Source organism: Bufo bufo, chromosome 9 (assembly GCF_905171765.1).
Source record: "Bufo bufo chromosome 9, aBufBuf1.1, whole genome shotgun sequence".
In the NCBI taxonomy this organism is placed as follows: Eukaryota; Metazoa; Chordata; class Amphibia; order Anura; family Bufonidae; genus Bufo; species Bufo bufo.
This window is the reverse complement of record NC_053397.1, coordinates 207,007,135-207,029,128: the sequence shown is the minus strand read 5'-3', so window position 1 is coordinate 207,029,128 and position 21,994 is coordinate 207,007,135.

Genomic DNA, 21,994 nt, shown 5'->3' with positions numbered 1-21,994 from the left:
CCAGTTATTTATAAGAACTGACTCCTCTTTATTTCTACACCTCATGTGCACCCAAGGGTGCTGGCGTCACGAACTTCAGGGACGCTGCCTTTCCTGCACTTAAAACCCTATACCATCAAGGGCACCTCAACCAACATCTGGCAGGAGATCCCTCAACACCAGAGTGTGCCACAAAGGAATACAGTGCTATCCTTCCTGTCATTGCATGCCAGCTCAGGGAGCTGCAGAAACATGAGTACCAACTACTACACCCATCAGGCCACCGCACATTGCACCCCTGCTGCCCAGTCAACAAATTGTGGGAAATGTATTCATCTTTAGTAATGAAGGCATTCTCCCCTAGATGCACTGTAGTATGGAGCCACCATACAGCCTCCTATACACGACCATGCTGTGGTCGGTCCACCCTCACACATTTCTGCAAAGACCCTCAGACTGCAGCCTACATCACAACCACTGGGTGGGCAGATATAGACATATATAGTATAAACATCCCCTGACAGAGTATCACAAAATCAGTTCTTTTTGCCAAAGCTTGTCATCTCGTGACACAGTTCTTGGAATATGTTGAGCCAAGAGGAAAGATAAGGAGCAACACACCTGCATATCATACTGTTGCAATCACTACATGACTTCAGTTGCTACACAGGTCTACTCACTTGCTACTTTTTTCACCACCGAGCTCTAGTCTTAAATATTAGTAAGTTTACTTTTACTTTTTTTTAAACTTTTGTTTGTATATTAAGAACCGTAATGTGCACCTGAGTTTTTCAAAAAGTTTCCATAATGACTGTGCTTTACTGGAGCATCACAACTGTGAAAGAACAGTTTTTTTTAGCTTCCCTAATGTCTTTCTCAGCCATATTATTCCCTGTTTCACTTGCATAACTAGATGTATTTCTCTCACAAGCAGGAGGTGTCTCCCTTCTATGGAATCTGCCAGTGTTGTACTGCAGTGACCTCACTTATCTTACTTGCCACCATGTTTGTTTCCTTCTAGGGAGCTCAAAAAGCTGATAGGGAGGGGGGGATCTGGAGCTTCTCTGCTGGTCAGAATCTGTGTAGAAGCAGTTCCTCTATAAGGCTCAAGAGTTCTACTAGCTCTGACACGCCCCATTTCCTGTGAACCGTGTTCTATGTTTCTGTTACTAGAGGCGGATCTAGCCTAACAACAGGCAGTGGACTGTAAGTTAGGTGGAAGGAAGACCGCTAGTGGCCATGACTTTACAGCTTTTTTTTTTTTTTTTAGGTGGATTTTTTTAATTAAGTGATTTAGAATTTTGCTAATTACACCATTCTCTATTAAACTGTGAAAGTGCGGTGACTGTTTAAATTGACTAAGGAGCAACCACTACCTCCTTCTATCCCTTAAATTTAGCATGATAGCTGTCGCTTCCCAACACCCTCATTTTCAGCAGCTGGTTTCTGCTAGTGCTTTTTTACTTTATTATACTTCTCAAAATTGTCTCTCTGTCCCCTATCTAGCCCTAGGCAGCTGCCCACTTTGCTGACCTCCATCAGTTCTATAGTGAGTAGCAATGACAGATCTCCACAGAACGATGTTATACAGTGGTGTCACCTTATGGTGGTCTCACCATTTGGGGATATTTGGGGATGTTTTGGTAGGATGCAAGTGGATTACTACAAGAACTGAGCAATAGAGCAGTTTCTGTACCAAAATCTGAATTCATGCTAAGTTAGATGTAGAAACGTATTTTTGCTCTGCCAGAATTTACAATAATTGCTCATTAGAGAGTCTGGAGGACTACTTAAAGAATAATTTCAGTACGAAACTAGTTTCCTTAAAAAAAAAAAAGTTCTCCTTGATACTTGTAGCAAGATGAATGAAGAGAATACAATTATTTACGAGTGCTAGTGACTTATGAAGTATCCTCCTAATTCCACTCTAACCTAATAAGACATCCCTGAAAAAAATCATAAATTTTAATGCAAACGTATCAGATACAAACTGTCGGCTCTAAAGTGTCCAATTAAAGACAAAAAGATGCATGTTCTTGCCTGTTTCATCCGTGTGAAATGAAATAGAGAAGTTCTCCATGGTATGTAACCATATTGCACCTAATTTTAAGAGATATTCTCTAATTGAGTTCCTAATTAAAGCTAATGGCCAGTGCTAGCCCAACTGCTAAATGCTGTATACTTAATGATGCTTAATGATGATCCCCCAGCTGGACAAAAATAGAATTAAAAAAGGTAGGCATTTTGAGCTTTAATGAACAGCCATGTCATGTAGCAGCATATTCTACCCATAAGACAATGCAGAACCTCTCCATAATGCAGCATAAAACGGCATGAAATCATCGGACCCACACACAGGTAGTCTTTGGGCCCATGGATTTGTAGAGGTGTCTTTTTACAGAGCCATACAATACAGACCCATCTGCATGAGGCCTCAAAGTGGACCTAAACTTCTAGATGACTTTTCAGGATAAGCTGCGTGTGTACATGAGTGATAGCATTATTTCTGGCCATTATATAACTTGTACATGGTATTTTCTCAGCACTTCTCCATTCTACAGGCTACGTTTCTAATTCTCAGTTTTCCCTGAGCTGATTGGGAGCTGCTATGATGTCTCCCATATACAGCACATGGAGAAAATAGGAGATTCTTATTTCTACCATTCTGTTACTCAAAATATGGAACATCATAAAGAAGTAGTAATGATGTGAATAAAGCACTTAAGATGAGATATAACACTATAACACAGCCTATATATCTGTGTGTGTCTGTTTCTTGAACTGCAGCTCACTCCTCCTCCCACCCCATCTCTCTAAGCTTCTAAAGGCAGCTGTAATTTGATCCTTCAGTGATCTGGTAGCCTGTGTTGGTCTCTCAAGATGGATTTAGCAAATAATTCAAAGTGAATGTTAGTTCAGGAAAGGGGGGAGAAGAAGAACCGATGAAAGATGCATTTTTTTTCTTATATTGCCTGTAGTATTGATTTATGGACATTTAGTGACCATATACAGAGTATAACATGTAAAGCCCCCCCCCCCCCCCCCACACACACATATAACTAGCTAAGTCAACCCTATTTGCAGGGGTGTCTATAAAAGGTGCAGAGGCAATAGTCATGCTCAGGGCCTGGTGTCCAAAGGAACCCAAATCCTATATGGAACACTAGAAGACACCAGTATTTAGGCAAGGGAACCTGTTACAGATTTTGCATTGGGGCCCCTGCCCCTCGGTCATAGTATTTGTACTATTCATTTATGGGGAAAAATGAAATGATGGTTATTCTTTCATGATATATTTTTGCTGCAAGTATTGCTACGGATTTCATGCAACTGTGATATTTTTTCTCTATTGAAATCAATCTGAAGCAAGTACCACATGCATGGAAGTATATACGCTATATCATGGGTGCAAATCCCATGGTCTGTTGTAAACTAACAGCTGGGATTTGTGAGCCACCGTATTCTCCCCTAGAGCACCTGTGTAACACAACATTAGATCAAACACATCACAATTTATACAGAATTTGTGGGGGAAAAATGGAAAAGAAAATGCTTGCTCCAGAGGGTAGCTGTTTTTTTATGCTGTTGATTTCTTTCAGTTTTGGGACTTTTTTTTATAAGTCTGGCGGGTTTTTTTTCCAAGTGTTTTTCCATCTTCTCTTTCGGAAAAAGGTTATGAAAAATGCCATAAAAAACATACGGTATAAAAAAAAAGTATTTCTATGAAAATATTTATCCACCCCTTTACACCAGTGAACTAGTGACACTAAGTCGCAATGTTTGTAGCACACCATGCTTGTGCAAAAATGTTTGACCTTTTGGTCATTTTTGCAAAAACACTGCAGCCAGCACAATATTGTAAAGTCATAGGCAGTATTTTGGTTTATTGCCGCATTTGGGGTCAGTGGCATCTTTTCCATACGCTCTAGCTAGGCCACTTTTTCCATAGACATATCTATATGCATAAACAAAATGTCAACAAACCACTTGTTAAAAAAAAATTTGAAAATTCAATTTTTATTCAATTTTTAGCCTGGTTTTACACAGTTTTCTTAGTGCTGTTATTCTGCACTTTCGCAATTCTGCATTTTTTTGCACTGGCGTTTCTAGCAGAGATTTTGCGTTAAAAATTACAGCGCCAGAAGTTAGCTAAAGATCTATGGGGAAAATAAAACACAGGACACACAAATTTTTTTGGGTCCTGACGTTTTTTTGTTTTTTTTTTATCATGTTTTTGCCTTTCTAGCTTCTTTTCAAAAACACAGCATGCTGGAGCTTTTGGCATTTTTACAGGTATTTTTCTTATCACCTTTTCTGAAGGGGAAAAATAAAAGAAAGAAAAGGCTACTGGTAAGAACTGTATGCAAAAAATTGCAAAAGAGCAAACACTGCTGCAAAAAAAATGCAGATGGCAAAGAAAATGCAAGCACTTATCATGTTTGCAAGAACCCTTTAAAATATATTTTTTTAAATTGTGTGTAAAGGAGCCATGAAAGCGCTCTTTGTCACACAGAACGTATTCTATGTCCTTACTGAAGTAGGCGCCGCAAACCCTAATGGCTATCTACATCAGTACTGTAGTTTACTGATAGTGAGTTATGTACCAATTTTACTTTTTTGCTAGATTTTGTGTGGAATTGGAAGCCGAAGGAGGAACATATAGGCTTTCTGGGTACCATATTACATTTCTATACAATTCATCAATTTTATAGAGGCATATAATGGACATATGCATGAGCCCTAAGATGAGCCAAAAATCTGCACCTATATCATCTTAGCTCACCTTTAAAGTTTTCCAGATTTCATCACTATCCGTTAAAGGGTTTCTACCACCAGAAATACCGTTATGTAGCTGACTGATATTAGCGATGCGCCAATGTCAGCACTACATAACAGTATGTTTTTAACCTTTCTCCCTGCAGCCGTTTTGGTAAAAAAATGATTGATGGCACGGTCTGCCACATTGCTGCCGAAATCCCGCGCCTGCGCCGTTCACTTCTGTATTCAGCGCAGGCGCAGTGAGTGAATGATGCGTTCCTGGTTCCTCACTGCGCCTGCGCCGACTACGTCACAGTGAGGAAGCCGGCATCAGGAGAGAGGCCTTCACTCACTGCGCCTGCGCTGAATGTAGAAGTGAACGGCGCAGGCGTGGGATTTCGCCAGCGATGCGGCGGACAGTGCCATCAGTCAAGAGGAGCGGGGCGGGCAGAACAGAGGACCTGGGTGGGATAAAAGGTGAGTGGACGGAGCCTCTAGGTGCTGATTTTACGCCCACATAGCACCTAGAGGCTCATTAGCATATTATAAAAGTGCTTTTTTTTTACCAAAACGGCTGCAGGGAGAAAGGTTAAAAACATACTGTTATGTAGTGCTGACATTAGCGCATCGCTAATGTCAGTCAGCTACATAACAGTATTTCTGGTGGTAGAAACCCTTTAAAGGGGTTATCCCATGACTAATGTAAAAAAAGAAAATCGCACATCATACAGTACATGACAGGCTCTTTCTAACAAAGCTAGAACCAGCCCTGTACCTCAGATAGAACCAGAGATCTCCACATTTCATTGCTCTGCTAGATTTGTCTCAAGCTGACAGCTCAGGGGAGTGTCTTTTCTGCTGCAGCTCAGGGGCGTGTCTCAGCTCTCCCTATCACAGCTCAGGATGCAGCTGAAGGATGAAACTGAGCATGTGCGGCCATCTCAGTGAGCAGCACAAAGAAATAAGAAAATGAAAATACGACAGGTGGCGCTATACAGATAGACTTTATAGAATAACTCAGTGGCTATGCTAAATTTGCAATTACATGCAATTACAAAAGTGTTCAGTTCAAGGTGCTGGTATGAAAACTGTAGGATATTGTTTATGGGAAACCCCCTTTAACCACCTCAGCCCCCTTAGCTTAAACACCCTTAATGACCAGGCCACTTTTTACACTTCTGACCTACACTATTTTGACCGTTTATTGCTCGGTCATGCAACTTACCACCCAAATGAATTTTACCTCCTTTTCTTCTCACTAATAGAGCTTTCATTTGGTGGTATTTCATTGCTGCTGACATTTTTACTTTTTTTGTTATTAATCGAAATTTAACGATTTTTTTGCAAAAAAATGACATTTTTCACTTTCAGTTGTAAAATTTTGCAAAAAAAACGACATCCATATATAAATTTTTCTTTAAATTTATTGTTCTACATGTCTTTGATAAAAAAAAAAATGTTTGGGTAAAAAAAAAAATGTGAATTTCCGCTTTTTGAAGCAGCTCTGACTTTCTGAGCACCTGTCATGTTTCCTGAGGTTCTACATTGCCCAGACAGTACAAACACCCCCCAAATGACCCCATTTCGGAAAGTAGACACCCTAAGGTATTCGCTGATGGGCATAGTGAGTTCATAGAACTTTTTATTTTTTGTCACAAGTTAGTGGAAAATGATAATTTTTTTTTTTTTTTCTTACAAAGTCTCATATTCCACTAACTTGTGACAAAAAATAAAAACTTCTATGAACTCACTATGCCTATCAGCGAATACCTTGGGGTGTCTTCTTTCCAAAATGGGGTCACTTGTGGGGTAGTTATACTGCCCTGGCATTCTAGGGGCCCAAATGTGTGGTAAGGAGTTTGAAATCAAAATGTGTAAAAAATGACCGGTGAAATCCGAAAGGTGCTCTTTGGAATGTGGGCCCCTTTGCCCACCTAGGCTGCAAAAAAGTGCCACACATGTGTAGAAGTTGGGGAATGTGTTTTGGGGTGTCATTTTACATATACCCATGCTGGGTGAGATAAATATCTTGGTCAAATGCCAACTTTGTATAAAAAAAATGGGAAAAGTTGTCTTTTGCCAAGATATTTCTCTCGCCCAGCATGGGTATATGTAAAATGACACCCCAAAACACATTCCCCAACTTATAGAAACATAGAAACATAGAAACATAGAATGTGTCGGCAGATAAGAACCATTTGGCCCATCTAGTCTGCCCAATATATCTGAATCCTATGAATAGTCCCTGGCCCTATCTTATATGAAGGATAGCCTTATGCCTATCCCATGCATGCTTAAACCCCTTCACTGTATTTGCAGCTACCACTTCTGCAGGAAGGCTATTCCATGCATCCACTACTCTCTCAGTAAAGTAATACTTCCTTATATTACTTTTAAACCTTTGCCCCTCTAATTTAAAACTGTGTCCTCTTGTGGTAGTTTTTCTTCTTTTAAATATTCTCTCCTCCTTTACCGAGTTGATTCCCTTTATGTATTTAAAAGTTTCTATCATATCCCCTCTGTCTCTTCTTTCTTCCAAGCTATACATATTAAGGTCCTTTAACCTTTCCTGGTAAGTTTTATCCTGCAATCCATGTACTAGTTTAGTAGCTCTTCTCTGAACTCTCTCTAGAGTATCAATATCCTTCTGGAGATATGGCCTCCAGTACTGCGCACAATACTCCAAGTGAGGTCTCACTAGTGTTCTGTACAGCGGCATAAGCACTTCACTCTTTCTACTGCTTATACCTCTCCCTATACATCCAAGCATTCTGCTGGCATTTCGTGCTGCTCTATTACATTGTCTTCCCACCTTTAAGTCTTCTGAAATAATTACTCCTAAATCCCTTTCCTCAGATACTGAGGTCAGGACTGTGTCAAATATTCTATATTCTGCCCTTGGGTATTTACGCCCCAGGTGCATTATCTTGCACTTATCCACATTAAATTTCAGTTGCCAGAGTTCTGACCATTCTTCTAGTTTTCCTAAATCCTTTTCCATTTGGCGTTTCCCTCCAGGAACATCAACCCTGTTACATATCTTTGTGTCATCAGCAAAAAGACAAACCTTACCATCGAGGCCTTTTGCAATATCACTTATGAAGATATTAAACAAAATTGGTCCCAGTACAGATCCCTGTGGAACCCCACTGGTAACATGACCTTGTTTTGAATGTTCTCCATTGACTACAACCCTCTGTTGTCTGTCACTCAGCCACTGCCTAATCCACTCAACAATATGGGAGTCCATGCTCAATGACTGCAGTTTATTGATAAGTCTTCTATGTGGGACAGTGTCAAAAGCCTTACTAAAATCTAGATATGCGATGTCTACTGCACCTCTACCGTCTATTATTTTAGTCACCCAGTCAAAAAAATCTTTAAGATTTGTTTGACATGATCTCCCTGAAGTAAACCCATGTTGTTTTTCATCTTGCAATCCATGGGATTTTAGATGTTCCACAATCCTATCCTTTAATAGGGTTTCCATTAATTTGCCTACTATTGATGTCAGACTCACTGGTCCTGAGTACTTCTCCTGAGTACGGAGATACCACATGTGTGACACTTTTTTGCAGCCTAGGTGGGCAAAGGGGCCCATATTCCAAAGAGCACCTTTCGGATTTCACTGGTCATTTTTTACACATTTTGATTTCAAACTTCTTACCACACATTTGGGCCCCTAGAATGCCAGGGCAGTATAACTACCCCACAAGTGACCCCATTTTGGAAAGAAGACACCCCAAGGTATTCCGTAAGGGGCATGGCAAGTTCCTAGCATTTTTTATTTTTTGTCACAAGTTAGTGGAAAATTATGATTTTTTTTTTTCTTACAAATTCTCATATTCCACTAACTTGTGACAAAAAATAAAACCTTCCATGAACTCACTATGCCCATCAGCGAATACCTTGGGGTGTCTTCTTTCCAAAATGGGGTCACTTGTGGGGAAGTTATACTGCCCTGGCATTCTAGGGGCCCAAATGTGTAGTAAGAAGTTTGAAATCAAAATGTGTAAAAAATGACCGGTGAAATCCGAAAGGTGCTCTTTGGAATGTGGGCCCCTTTGCCCACCTAGGCTGCAAAAAAGTGTCACACATCTGGTATCTCCGTACTCAGGAGAAGTTGGGCAATGTGTTTTGGGGTGTCATTTTACATATACCCATGCTGGGTGAGATAAATATCTTGGTCAAATGCCAACTTTGTATAAAAAAATGGGAAAAGTTGTCTTTTGCCAAGATATTTCTCTCACCCAGCATGGGTATATGTAAAAAGACACCCCAAAACACATTGCCCAACTTCTCCTGAGTACGGTGATACCAGATGTGTGACACTTTTTTGCAGCCTAGGTGGGCAAAGGGGCCCATATTCCAAAGAGCACCTTTCGGATTTCACCGGCCAATTTTTACAGATTTTGATTTCAAACCACTTCTCACGCATTCGGGCCCCTAAAATGCCAGGGCAGTATAACTACCCCACAAGTGACCCCATTTTGGAAAGAAGACACCCCAAGGTATTTCGTGATGGGCATAGTGAGTTCATGTAAGTTTTTATTTTTTGTCACAAGTTAGTGGAATATGAGACTTTGTAAGAAAAAATAAATAAAAAAAAATCATAATTTTCCGCTAACTTGTGACAAAAAATAAAAAATTCTAGGAACTCGCCATGCCCCTCACGGAATACCTTGGGGTGTCTTCTTTCCAAAATGGGGTCACTTGTGGGGTAGTTATACTGCCCTGGAATTCTAGGGGCCCTAATGTGTGGTAAGTAGGTAAATAACCTGTGAAATCCTAAAGGTGCTCTTTAGAATGTGGGCCCCTTTGCCCACCTAGGCTGCAAAAAAGTGTCACACATGTGGTATCGCCGTATTCAGGAGAAGTTGGGAAATGTGTTTTAGGGTGTCTTTTTACATATACTCATGCTGGGTGAGAGAAATATCTCAGCAAAAGACAACTCTTCCCATTTTTTATACAAAGTTGGCATTTGACCAAGATATTTATCTCACCCAGCATGGGTATATGTAAAATGACACCCCAAAACACATTGCCCAACTTCTCCTGAGTACGGCGATATTAGATGTGTGACACTTTTTTGCAGCCTAGATGCGCAAAGGGGCCCAAATTCCTTTTAGGAGGGCATTTTTAGACATTTGGATCCCAGACTTCTTCTCACGCTTTAGGACCCCTAAAATGCCAGGGCAGTATAAATACCCCACATGTGACCCCATTTTGGAAAGAAGACACCCCAAGGTATTCAATGAGTGGCATGGCGAGTTCATAGAATTTTTTTTTTTTTGGCACAAGTTAGCGGAAATTGATTTTTTATTTTTTTTCTCACAAAGTCTCCCTTTCCGCTAACTTGGGACAAAAATTTCAATCTTTCATGGACTCAATATGCCCCTCACGGAATACCTTGGGGTGTCTTCTTTCTGAAATGGGGTCACATGTGGGGTATTTATACTGCCCTGGCATTCTAGGGGCCCTAAAGCGTGAGAAGAAGTCTGGAATATAAATGTCTAAAAATTTTTACGCATTTGGATTCCGTGAAGGGTATGGTGAGTTCATGTGAGATTTTATTTTTTGACACAAGTTAGTGGAATATGAGACTTTGTAAGAAAAAAAATAATAATTTCCGCTAACTTGGGCCAAAGAAAAATGTCTGAATGGAGCCTTACAGGGGGGTGATCAATGACAGGGGGGTGATCAATGACAGGGGGGTGATCAATGACAGGGGGGTGAAAAATGACGGGGGGTGATCAGGGAGTCTATATGGGGTGATCACCCCCCTGTCATTGATCACCCCCCTATAAGGCTCCATTCAGATATCCGTATGTGTTTTGCGGATCCTATCCATGTATCCGTGGATCCGTAAAAAACATACAGACATCTGAATGCAGCCTTACAAGGGGGGTGATCAATGAAAGGGGGGTGATCAGGGAGTCTATATGGGGTGATCAGGGGTTAATAAGGGGTTAATAAATGACAGGGGGGGTGTAGTGTAGTGTGGTGCTTGGTGCTACTTATTACAGAGCTGCCTGTGTCCTCTGGTGGTCGATCCAAGCAAAAGGGACCACCAGAGGACCAGGTAGCAGGTATATTAGACGCTGTTATCAAAACAGCGTCTAATATACCTGTTAGGGGTTAAAAAAAATCACATCTCCAGCCTGCCAGCGAACGATCGCCGCTGGCAGGCTGGAGATCCACTCGCTTACCTTCCGTTCCTGTGAGCGCGCGCGCCTGTGTGCGCGCATTCACAGGAAATCTCGGCTATCGCGAGAGGACGCGTATATGCGTCCACCCAGAAGAGCAGGGCCGCCGCAAAGACGCAATCCTGCGTACGGCGGTCCTGAGGAGGTTAAAATAGAGGTTTCTGTAATTTTGTAATATATTTATTTTACATTATGGCTCCTATTGCCTGCTCTGGGCTGCGGTCACTTGACCATGTCCATGCAGTTCTTTCTGATTTACTATGATGTCATGTCCATGGGCAGGACAGTGATAGGGGAGTGTCTATGTAACCAGCTGGGTGGGAGGAGCTATAACCTAGCTGGGCATTGTTAGGGGCAGTGATAGGGGAGTGTCTATTTCACTAGCTGGTGGGAAGAGCGTTGTGAGGGGCTGTGATAGGGGAGTGTCTATGTAAGTAGCTTGTGTGAGTAGCTATAAACTAGCTGGGTGTTGTTAAGGGCAGTGATAGGGGAGTGTTTATGTAACTAGCTGGTGGGAGGAGCATTTTGAGGGGCAGTGATAGGGGAGTGTCTATGTAACTAGCTGGTGTGAGGAGCTATAAACTAGCTGGGCGTTGTTAGGGGCGGTGATAGGGGAGTGTCTATGTAACTAGCTGGTGGGAGGAGCTATAAACTATCTGGGCGTTGTTAGGGGCGGTGATAGGGGAGTGTCTATGTAACTAGCTGGTGGGAGGTGCTATAAACTAGTTGGGAGTTGTTAGGGGGGGTGCTGTTGTTGTAGAGGAAGGAGAAGTGCATTATGGGTTTGGTTGGATGCAGCAACAGGAAGTGCTACATACAGAATGGAAACAAACCAGAGGGATTGGTTTACATGGGGAAAATGGATCAGGAGGGTCCAAATTGAAAACAAAGGCAGGGCGAAGATTTAGATGAGGTAATTGATTACACAAGCATATATGTAGAAAACCATAGTAATCCTAGAAAAAAAAATCTTTAATGCTTTATATTTACTGATGATTTTCCTTATGATGAAATGCAATTTAATAATTTAAAAATAAAGATCTCATTACTGTAAAGGAAAGCTAAGATTTGCTGGTGTTTTAGGCGTCAGACTGCAGTCAAGATGTTCTAGTTATAGTAGGGGAAAAAAATGCTGAAATTCTGATCTAACATTCACAGGAAAGGACTGGCATCTTTTATCCGCTACAAGGTCTCGAGCTGTATTCTTGAAGACAGAGTGACATCTAAAGGGATTTTTTAAACAGCATCCATCAGAACGGCAGAGTCAAGGGCATGTCACTTATAATTTTTTTTTTTTTCAGAGGTGAAAATTCTGATGAGTTTTCAGGTTTGTTGTGCTTGAGTGTCTCAAATAACCATAAAGAGAGGATCAAATTCCAATTTTAATGATATGCCGCAGAGTGCCCTTAGGAGAAACTGTATTTTTATCTGATATGCTGCAGATTCAGAGAGAGCAGAAGACGGGGTTCGGCTTTGAATAGATTCTTCGTGTTGTCGTCGGAGTATGTAGATCATGGCAGGACCTTCGCTGCCGCGCTCCTTGTATCATTTACAAATGAAGGGCTCGTCCCGAATGGGGTTCCAATTATTGATCCTGTAATTAGACCGGGAGTTCCCAGGGTGAAAACGTATTACAGAACCTCCGCTCATTTCCTTCATCCCTGGCACCAGAGGTTTGATACCTTTTGGGAATTAATACCATAATACCATTAATAAACATAAATAAATACGTTTAAAAATGCAACAATTAATTTTGCGTTTTTTCAATTTTCCTATTTTTCCTTCCCAGCCAAATCCAGTGAGTACGAATAATCACGGCGGGGGAGAAGAAGAAAAAAAAAAAGCGCAAATGAATCTTTTGCAAACTTCAGAATTAATCTTAATGATTCGGCTCACAATAGGCAAGAATATGTATTCTCATTAACCTCATACAGATGTTACAAATGAACTAATTACTTTCTCTGTACCCCTCACCTGCTGGGTCATTATATTCTTCGTCAGTTCCTTCTCACATAGCTGCCATTATCCCATAGCATTTCTAAAAAAGTCTTATTTTCCAAAGGGGTAAAATAATCATTAAATCTCCGCCTTTAACATCTCATTTAGATATTTTATTTTAATTTTTTTTTATTATTGCGCTCCTCAGGAAAAGGGAATTAAAAAGAGCATGTGATATACATTTATGCGTGTTTACGGCGCCCGCCAATGATTACGCTCGTCTTCCGTTAAAATTTGCCGTTGAGATGCAAATGATTAGCGCCATTTCCTATGACAAAGGGAAATAAAGCCCTTTTTTTATGTATTTTGGAGAAGATCTTGGAAGACTTAGTCAATTGCTGTCTGGTTATGAATATCCCGGAGATCGCAGCCTGCATGCTGCTGGCTTCGTACATTAGCGCTGATATAGTAAATCAAAGGCAATGAATTTCAAACTCGGTAGGGTAGTGATTCGGGCGAAAGGTCTGTATATAATATATAAGGCTGCTAAAAAGATGGGCATGGGGAGAACGGTGAAAAATGGACTCATATTAATGTCCTGTGTCATTTCACGGCTGGCAGTAGTCGGCTTTCTACTGTTCTACAGCCAGGGGCGAAAGAAGCAAGTTGTTCAGCTCAATACTCAGAATTTATAGGATAAGGGTAGCGGCCGGTCCCCGAGTGATGATATTTAAAGGGGTTTTGCCACTTCAGCAAATAGCATTTATTATGCAGCAGTGGCCGTGCTTGCACACTATAGAAAAAAGTACCAGCCTACATGAGCTCCCACGGTCCCGGCCATCAGAGAGGCTGGCATTTTTTCCTATAGTGTGCAAGCACGACCACCACTGATGGATTGCAGGGTGGTTGTAACTGTAAGCCGTGTACCGGGGCGGGCTCCCCAGAATACAGCGACACTGACACCAGCTTAATATGCAAGAACAGAAAAAACTTTACTTAGACAACAAGTAATAACATAAACATCACCAAAGCAATACAGACATGCATAGAAACGCTATATCCCGGACCCACAGTCAATGTCCCTGCCTACTAGACAGGCCTAGCCAATGGCGGACACAGCAGAGCCTGAAAGTCGTGCTGTGCGGCTACAGAGGACACCCCTAGCCGGTGGCAAATGCAGCAGAGCCTGCAAGTCAATAACTGCGCTGCAGTTCAGTACAGTACAGCCTAGCAAAACTATATAATCCTAACTGACTAACTAATGCGAGGCCTAGGCTAGTCTCTGTAACTACAGGCGCCACACAATATATTACAATCAGTAACCAGGTGTAGTAACCTGCGTCCGTTCTGGGCCCAAGGATGCAGCCTACTAGAGATGGCCACCAACTTCTCAGTAACCGTGCGGCCTTGCTTGATGATGAGGCCTTCCGTCCACACACTGAACTGGTCTTCCTGGGACAACCTCTCTTTCAAAAGAGCTGGATACAGAAAGGATATTATAGCTACTCTCCTTCTTCTGAGTGTCCATTAACTGCTGGACATCTGCAAGCCAGGATGGAATCGGATTCAGTCCCTCACAGCACAATCTTTCCACCATGCCAGATCAACACACTTCCTGGTTCACTCATAGGCAGCAGCATGAGTCATCATCTGTTTTGCATATTCAAATCTCAGAGTGTGCTGGCTGTAGCTGCAAAACAGTGGCCTCTAGTGCCCGGAATGCCAAATGACAGTTTAAGTACAGACATTATGCAGAAATAGCTGTTGCACAATCTCAAATAACCTTGGAAATAAGTCGTGTATAATGTGATAGAAAAATGAATCCAGCCAGTAAAGGAGGCAATATGAAGAATCACAATACATTAGTAAGTGTCTTGTATTAACTTTCTCTACATGATAAATGGATGCGGACAGAACACATATAACATCCGTGTGCTGTCCACATATTTTTTGCGGCCCCCATAGAAATGAATGGGTCTGTATTTGATCCAGAAAAAATGCAAACCAAAAATACTTTTTTGTGAATGAGGCCTTAGTGTGTATACATATGTGCATAGCCCTCAGTCACTGATAGTTGACTGGGGGCAGTATTAACCCCTTAAGGACATGTACGGCGCTGGTGGACGTGACTTAAGGACCGTACATGTACGGCGGGCTGATTGGGCGGGTGCAGATGCTGCGCCCGATCAGCAGCAGGGGTCCGGCAGTCACTGATAGCTGGACCCCTGCTGTGTGCGCCGACATCAGTGAAAACACTGAGGCCGGCGCATTAACCCTCGCACTGCCCCCCATAATAGTACCAATCTAACCATTACCTCATCCCGCAAAAAATTAGCCCCCGGCATCAGTGTTTTCACCGATGCCGGCGCATACAGCAGGGGTTTGGCTATCAGTGACTATCAGCGACCCCAAAATTCACCCCCCAAAAACAACAATGCTGGATTTTTTTAGAATCTTGATTGCATTTGAGCAATCGCTGCAAAACGCTGCAACCCCATTTACTTGTAAGCCTGCACTACTACCATGCTACACAGAGATCTTTGGTTGTGCAACGATTGTTATGGCTAAAGTTGCCGTTGTGATCACATCACCTAAGTTGAACTGTTATTTGACTACAACATGCCACATGCTTGTTCACATACAGTACAGACCAAAAGTTTGGACACACCTTCTCATTCAAAGAGTTTTCTTTATTTTCATGACTATGAAGGCATCAAAACTATGAATTAACACATGTGGAATTATATACATAACAAACAAGTGTGAAACAACTGAAAATATGTCATATTCTAGGTTCTTCAAAGTAGCCACCTTTTGCTTTGATTACTGCTTTGCACACTCTTGGCATTCTCTTGATGAGCTTCAAGAGGTAGTCCCCTGAAATGGTCTTCCAACAGTCTTGAAGGAGTTCCCAGAGATGCTTAGCACTTGTTGGCCCTTTTGCCTTCACTCTGCGGTCCAGCTCACCCCAAACCATCTCGATTGGGTTCAGGTCCGGTGAATGTGGAGGCCAGGTCATCTGGCGCAGCACCCCATCACTCTCCTTTATGGTCAGATAGCCCTTACTTTCAAAGTTTTCCCAATTTTTCGGCTGACTGACTGACCTTCATTTCTTAAAGTAATGATGGCCACTCGTTTTTCTTTACTTAGCTGCTTTTTTCTTGCCATAATACAAATTCTAACAGTCTATTCAGTAGGACTATCAGCTGTGTATCCACCTAACTTCTCCTCAACGCAACTGATGGTCCCAACCCCATTTATAAGGCAAAAAATCCCACTTATTAAACCTGACAGGGCAGACCTGTGAAGTGAAAACCATTTCAGGGGACTACCTCTTGAAGCTCATCAAGAGAATGCCAAGAGTGTGCAAAGCAGTAATCCAAGCAAAAGGTGGCTACTTTGAAGAACCTAGAATATGACATATTTTCAGTTGTTTCACACTTGTTTGTTATGTATATAATTCCACATGTGTTAATTCATAGTTTTGATGCCTTCATAGTCATGAAAATAAAGAAAACTCTTTGAATGAGAAGGTGTGTCCAAACTTTTGGTCTGTACTGTATGTCCCTCAAGCCTATGTGAATACACATTTTTCACCCTCAACCACTATGAGATTATATGACATTTCCACTGGGAATCCTGGGTTGCTACCTCGGAGTAGTCTTTATTAGCAACAGCTTCATCACAGGCAGGCAGGTGTTCCTACTCAGACAACAGGCAGGAATCATATCCAGAAAGGCCAAGGGTCAAGGCTGGCCAAGTTAAGTCGTAAACAGTGATCAGGCAAAGGTCAGGGCAGGCAGTATATAAGAGGATAAGGTCAAGAACACAAGCCAAGTCAATACCAAATAAAGCAGGTGTAAGCACACCTTGCAGAAAAAAAAGAACCTTATTGCTCAGGCACCAAGTGATGATGGTAGGGTAGTTCAGAAGCCCAGAACACTTATGCATTGGCTGAAGTCAGGTGCAGTTTAGTCTGCACTGGTCCTTTAAAAGAGCAGAAGCCGATTCATGCTTGTGACCCATTGTCAGAGCGGTGTGATAAGAGGTGAGCCAGTATCTAACAATCACATACTGCCCTCACCACACTGCTATAAATTGCTCACATAATATTACCATTCAGCACTTAAAGGAGTTATCCCATGAAACATATTACAGCATTTCAAGTGAAGCTTTACTACAAGATACATGTGAATATGCTTAGAATGCTCCACCTTGGGGAATAATGTTTCTCTTTGTAGGAGCCATCAAGCTCCATGGAGCCAGACAATGCTCCATGGGAAAAGAAGAATGCAAAGTAGCTCTCCTCGAGAAAGAAAGAAAACTGCCTCTTTAGTGCCACCCATTGGGGATAGCTACCCCCTAGGTCAATGTCTGACCCTTTAACAGGCCTTGCAACCTGACTAAGGATATAAGCAACAGCAGAATGTTTGAATGGATCTGTTTTCTTTATGGAGAAGATTCTGGTTTGGTTTATAATCTTAGTGGGGTTGCAAGGCCTGTGGAAGGGTCGGACATTGACTTAAAGATATACAGTATCTGATCCATCGATAGTTAACATGACAATAATACTGGCCAAAAATACCCATACTGAATGTCAGATACACAAGTTCACACAACTTCAGGGTAAAAATACAGCAGCAGAAGCCGACTTCCCATGATCTCTGCTCGCCTTGCACTGACCTCCAGGAAAATGCTAGACATTAATTGCTCATCGTTTAACTAGGGATGAGCGAATTTCATATTTTGAAGTTCGTGTGCGGGTTCATGTTGTGGTATTTACTGAATTGCTTTATGGATTCCACTACCACGGACCATAACGCAATTCCATGATGGAATGCATAACGATATTCCTTTAGAGGCATTCTGTTATTCATTCCGTCATAATAGAAGTCTATGGGCTGCATAATGGATCCATGCGGTTTACGTTATGCAGGAGAGGACTCCAATCATAACGTAAACTGGACGGATCCGTTATGCATGTCTTCTATTATGACAGGAAAGGGATGCAAATGAGTTCTTAACAAGCTCTGCCTCTAATGCCATCAGATGTAAAGCAGCTATCCTATGAGTCAATGTTCAGCTCATTAACTAAGCCTTGAGACATGACTTGGATATTAAATAAGCCAGCACCTCATCTGCAGACAGCTGTTTCAGGGTTATTGCCCCTCATCAGTGCAGAGCAGAGAGTACTGGCTTGACTGGGTGAGAGGCTGGGTTCACACATGAGCGTACTTACATGCGCTCTGTATGCGCGATTTTATCCGGCGTTTACATACGCGGCTCCGGAAACAAGCAAATGCCCATTGTTGCGCGTTCCCGGAAGTCTATGTACGGGAACGCGTGACCATACGCCCCAAAGAAGCTCCTGTACTTCTTGGGGCGTAGGGCGTTTTACAGCGCGTTCGTACGCACTGTAAAACGCTCAGGTGAGAACCATGCCCATAGGGAATCATTGGTTCTTGCCTGTTGAGCGTTTTACAGCGCGTAGGAACGCGCTGTAAAAGGCTCAGGTGTGAACCGAGCCTTAGGGGGGTACTATCTCCTACTCCTTAGGGAGAGAGCACCTTCTTCTATTATGACAGAATGAATAACAGAATGCCTCTAAGGGCATTTCGTTATGCATTCCATCATGGAATTGCGTTATGGTCCGTGGTAACGGAATCCATAACGCAATTCAGCAAATACCACAACACGAACTCGCACACAAACTTCAAAAATATGAAATTCGCTCATCCCTACTTTTAACCTGAACCAATCTGCCTACACAATATGAGTTAAATGGGTATTATCATCAGGACAAGTTTGGGATGTCCACAGAATATGCAATAAATGTCTTATAGGAACAGATCCCACCACTGGGAACCATCTCGAGAACAAGGCCTTGGAATGGAGTGGTGGCCCCACATGCTAGATCTGATAATAGACATGTATGTGCACATGGACATTTTCAGGACTGACATAAAAGTTAAAGGATATACTTATCTGTCCTTTCCCATTGCTATGAGACGGAACCTATTCTTAAGATAGGTGTGGGTCCCAAAGGTCGCACCCACACCTCTTAGACCCCTTTAAAGGGTTTCTACCCCAATGCATGGCACTAGAGAAAAGGTTTTCCTTGCACAGCTCCATCACAGCCATCTCAGGTTTCAGCTGTAGTCTAGTAGAAGACAGAAGAACTCACAAATGGATGCATTCAGGTACAGTAAATGAAACTTCTGGGCAAGTATAACTCCATAGGTCTGGTTCGAAATCTGAATGCATGCAGAGAGTCATACACTGAACATAAAAATGGGAATATACAGTATCTGTTCCATCGATAGTTAACATGACAATAATACTGGCCAAAAATACTCATATGTCAGATAACCAAGTTCATATGTCACAACTTCAGGGTAAAAATACAGCAGCAGAAACCACCTCCTTCCCATGATCTCTGCTCATCTTCCACTGACCTCTATGAAAATGCTAGACATTAATTGCTCATCATCTTACCTTTTAACCTGAACCAATATGCCTACACAAAATTCAAGGATCCATCAGTGAATCCATCACACCGCCCCTGAGCAGTGGGTCATGGGAGTCAACGTGACAACTATGGCAGGAGGTCATATCATAAATGTAGGACATATAGAACTTCCTAATGAGACTCGAGTCCAGGAAAGATGGACGCGATATATAAATAAACTGATGATTATGATGAAATGTATCCCGAGGATGCAATTTACTCACTGATTTTCTGTGTCTATCCCATCAAATCTGTAATGATAATTTATTACATTTTAATCAATTCCTCGTGGCATTTTGAGTAGAACCTCTGGCATTAATATATTATATACAGACAAGATGTGTCAGTGTGAACTAATCAGAGGAGATACAAGAAGATATCCTCTGGAAGAAGTTATGCAAATGCAAGTATTATCTGAGGACCAGATCTGATCAAACCTCAGTGATATGGCTTATATTTCATATAAAATGTATCTGCCCACTCGTGCTACCGTGGCCACTTGACACTCCTCACCCGTAAGGGAATCGCTGCTAGGTTCCCAAACACAGTCTGCTGCTTGGACTGGTGAAATCTGAACACACGTATATAAAAGGTGTCTGGTTTCTGAAACAACCAGAGTGGGAACCTGCACTGATTACGGTGTAGTCAAGGGTTTAGAGACACAAATAAAAAATTGCATGGATTGCATGGATTGGTACCTTATAGGAGAGCGATCTATGCATGGAAGATCCTCCTTGTTATTGCAGGGAAGCTGGAGTCCGGATGGCTTCGGGTTCAACCTTCTAGCGTGAGTGATGCTAGTCACGCATAGATCGCTCTCCTATAAGGTACCAATCCATACAACTTTTTAGCGCAGGTTCCCACTCTGGTTGTTTCAGAAACCAGACTCCTCTTATATACATGGTTTCTATTTCAATATGCGACCTGAAACTCCCTGGGATTTGGGCATTTGGAGATAAGAGGATTCTTACAAATCAAACAAGTTTCTTCCAAAAATTTTACCATTGTGTTAAAATGTATAAAAACTCTGCTGCTTTAAGAAGAACAGTGAAGTCAACGTTCTTCACAGTGGTGTACACCAGGATGTGCATATAGTACAGGAGGGCCAGTAGATACAATTATAGTGGAGCTCCTATCTGGTACTAAATGGCAACTCCACATGTAAGAGGGTCTACCATGACCTCAAGAGATGCTAGTGCTAATTGTACAAACTACTGCAAATTTAGGGATCAGCAAGAGTGCAGGAGATGCATAAATAATATTGATGCAATGCTACTGGTGGATGAGGCACCTGGCCACACAAACCCCTTGGCGGCTCTTAGATTATGGTAGCTTTATGGTGTACTGTGATTCACTTGTGATGTGCTCTATTGTGAGCGTGATTCTTGTAATCCATCTCCAATGTGCCTGGTGACTTTGGTGAGCATGATCTGTATATATTGACTGAGCCTTTCTGTCTTATGGCCACCTAGTGGTCTCCTGGGTTTCAGTAGATGCTTGTTGCTCCTTATCATGCTCCCCATTCCCAGTTGATGCTGTGGATTGGCTGACAACCAAGGGAAGTGATAGTTATATCTCTTAATCTGATTGGTCACCAGTCTGGCTGGCCTAATTTAGAGCTTTTTGGGGCTGTTCAAGCTGGTGCCCTACGGCAGTGGTTCGGAGCCATTCACTGCTACTCAACGTATTGTCACGAAATTTGTTAGCAATGAATGATGCTTTTTAAACAGATTGCGCTACAAGGAGAATTACCTTGGCCGCTAAAGCAGAATATCCATTTTTATTGTTGCGAAGCCGAAGGAAGACTCATAGAAAAATTATTGCCTCCTTGTAGTTGGGTGCAATGCAAGCCACAGAAAGAGCAAGTTGAGTTGTTTTTACTGACTAGGACTGTGCTCTCATTAAGAGACTCTGAAACCACTAAGCTTGTTGCTTCTTGTAAGACTGTAACCACTAAACAAGTTGTCTATCATAATACTGATGTAAGCTTGTTGCTCCACATGAAACCAGTAAACCACCTTGTGAAAGGTTTGGCACCGCCCATGTGACGGTCACGTACACTACACACAGGGGGAAGGATAGTGACCACTGCGCTCCACCCTCACCCCTGGCCCTGCCTACTTGCCTCGCAAGTCCTAATGACAGGGGACAACTAGACGGCAGTCCCTAACTTAGGATACGTGCTGGGAATACAGACAAGACAAATAACGGAATGTGAACGGACCGGGTCAGAACCAAGAGAGCTACGCAGTACAAAGGGTTAAGCAAAGAATGGTCAGGAGAAGCCGGGGTCAAATACCAGGAGAGTAGAGAAGTACCAGAGGAGTCCGCAAAGAGTAGTCAGGTGGGAGCCGAGGTCACAATACCAGGAGGGATGCGCAGTACAGGAGGAGCAGGCAAAGGATCGTCAGGGAACAGGATCAGGTGAGTAATCAGTAGTCCAACTAATAGCCAGGAACTTAGAATTAACAGGCAACCTGTGGCCAGCAGGCTGCCTGTATTTATAGTGGGGTCTGAGGGTTACGTGACGTGGCCAGCGTCACATGACCGACAGACAGACAAGTCGAGCACCGAGTGATTAGCTCGGCGCTCAAGGCAGACCTAG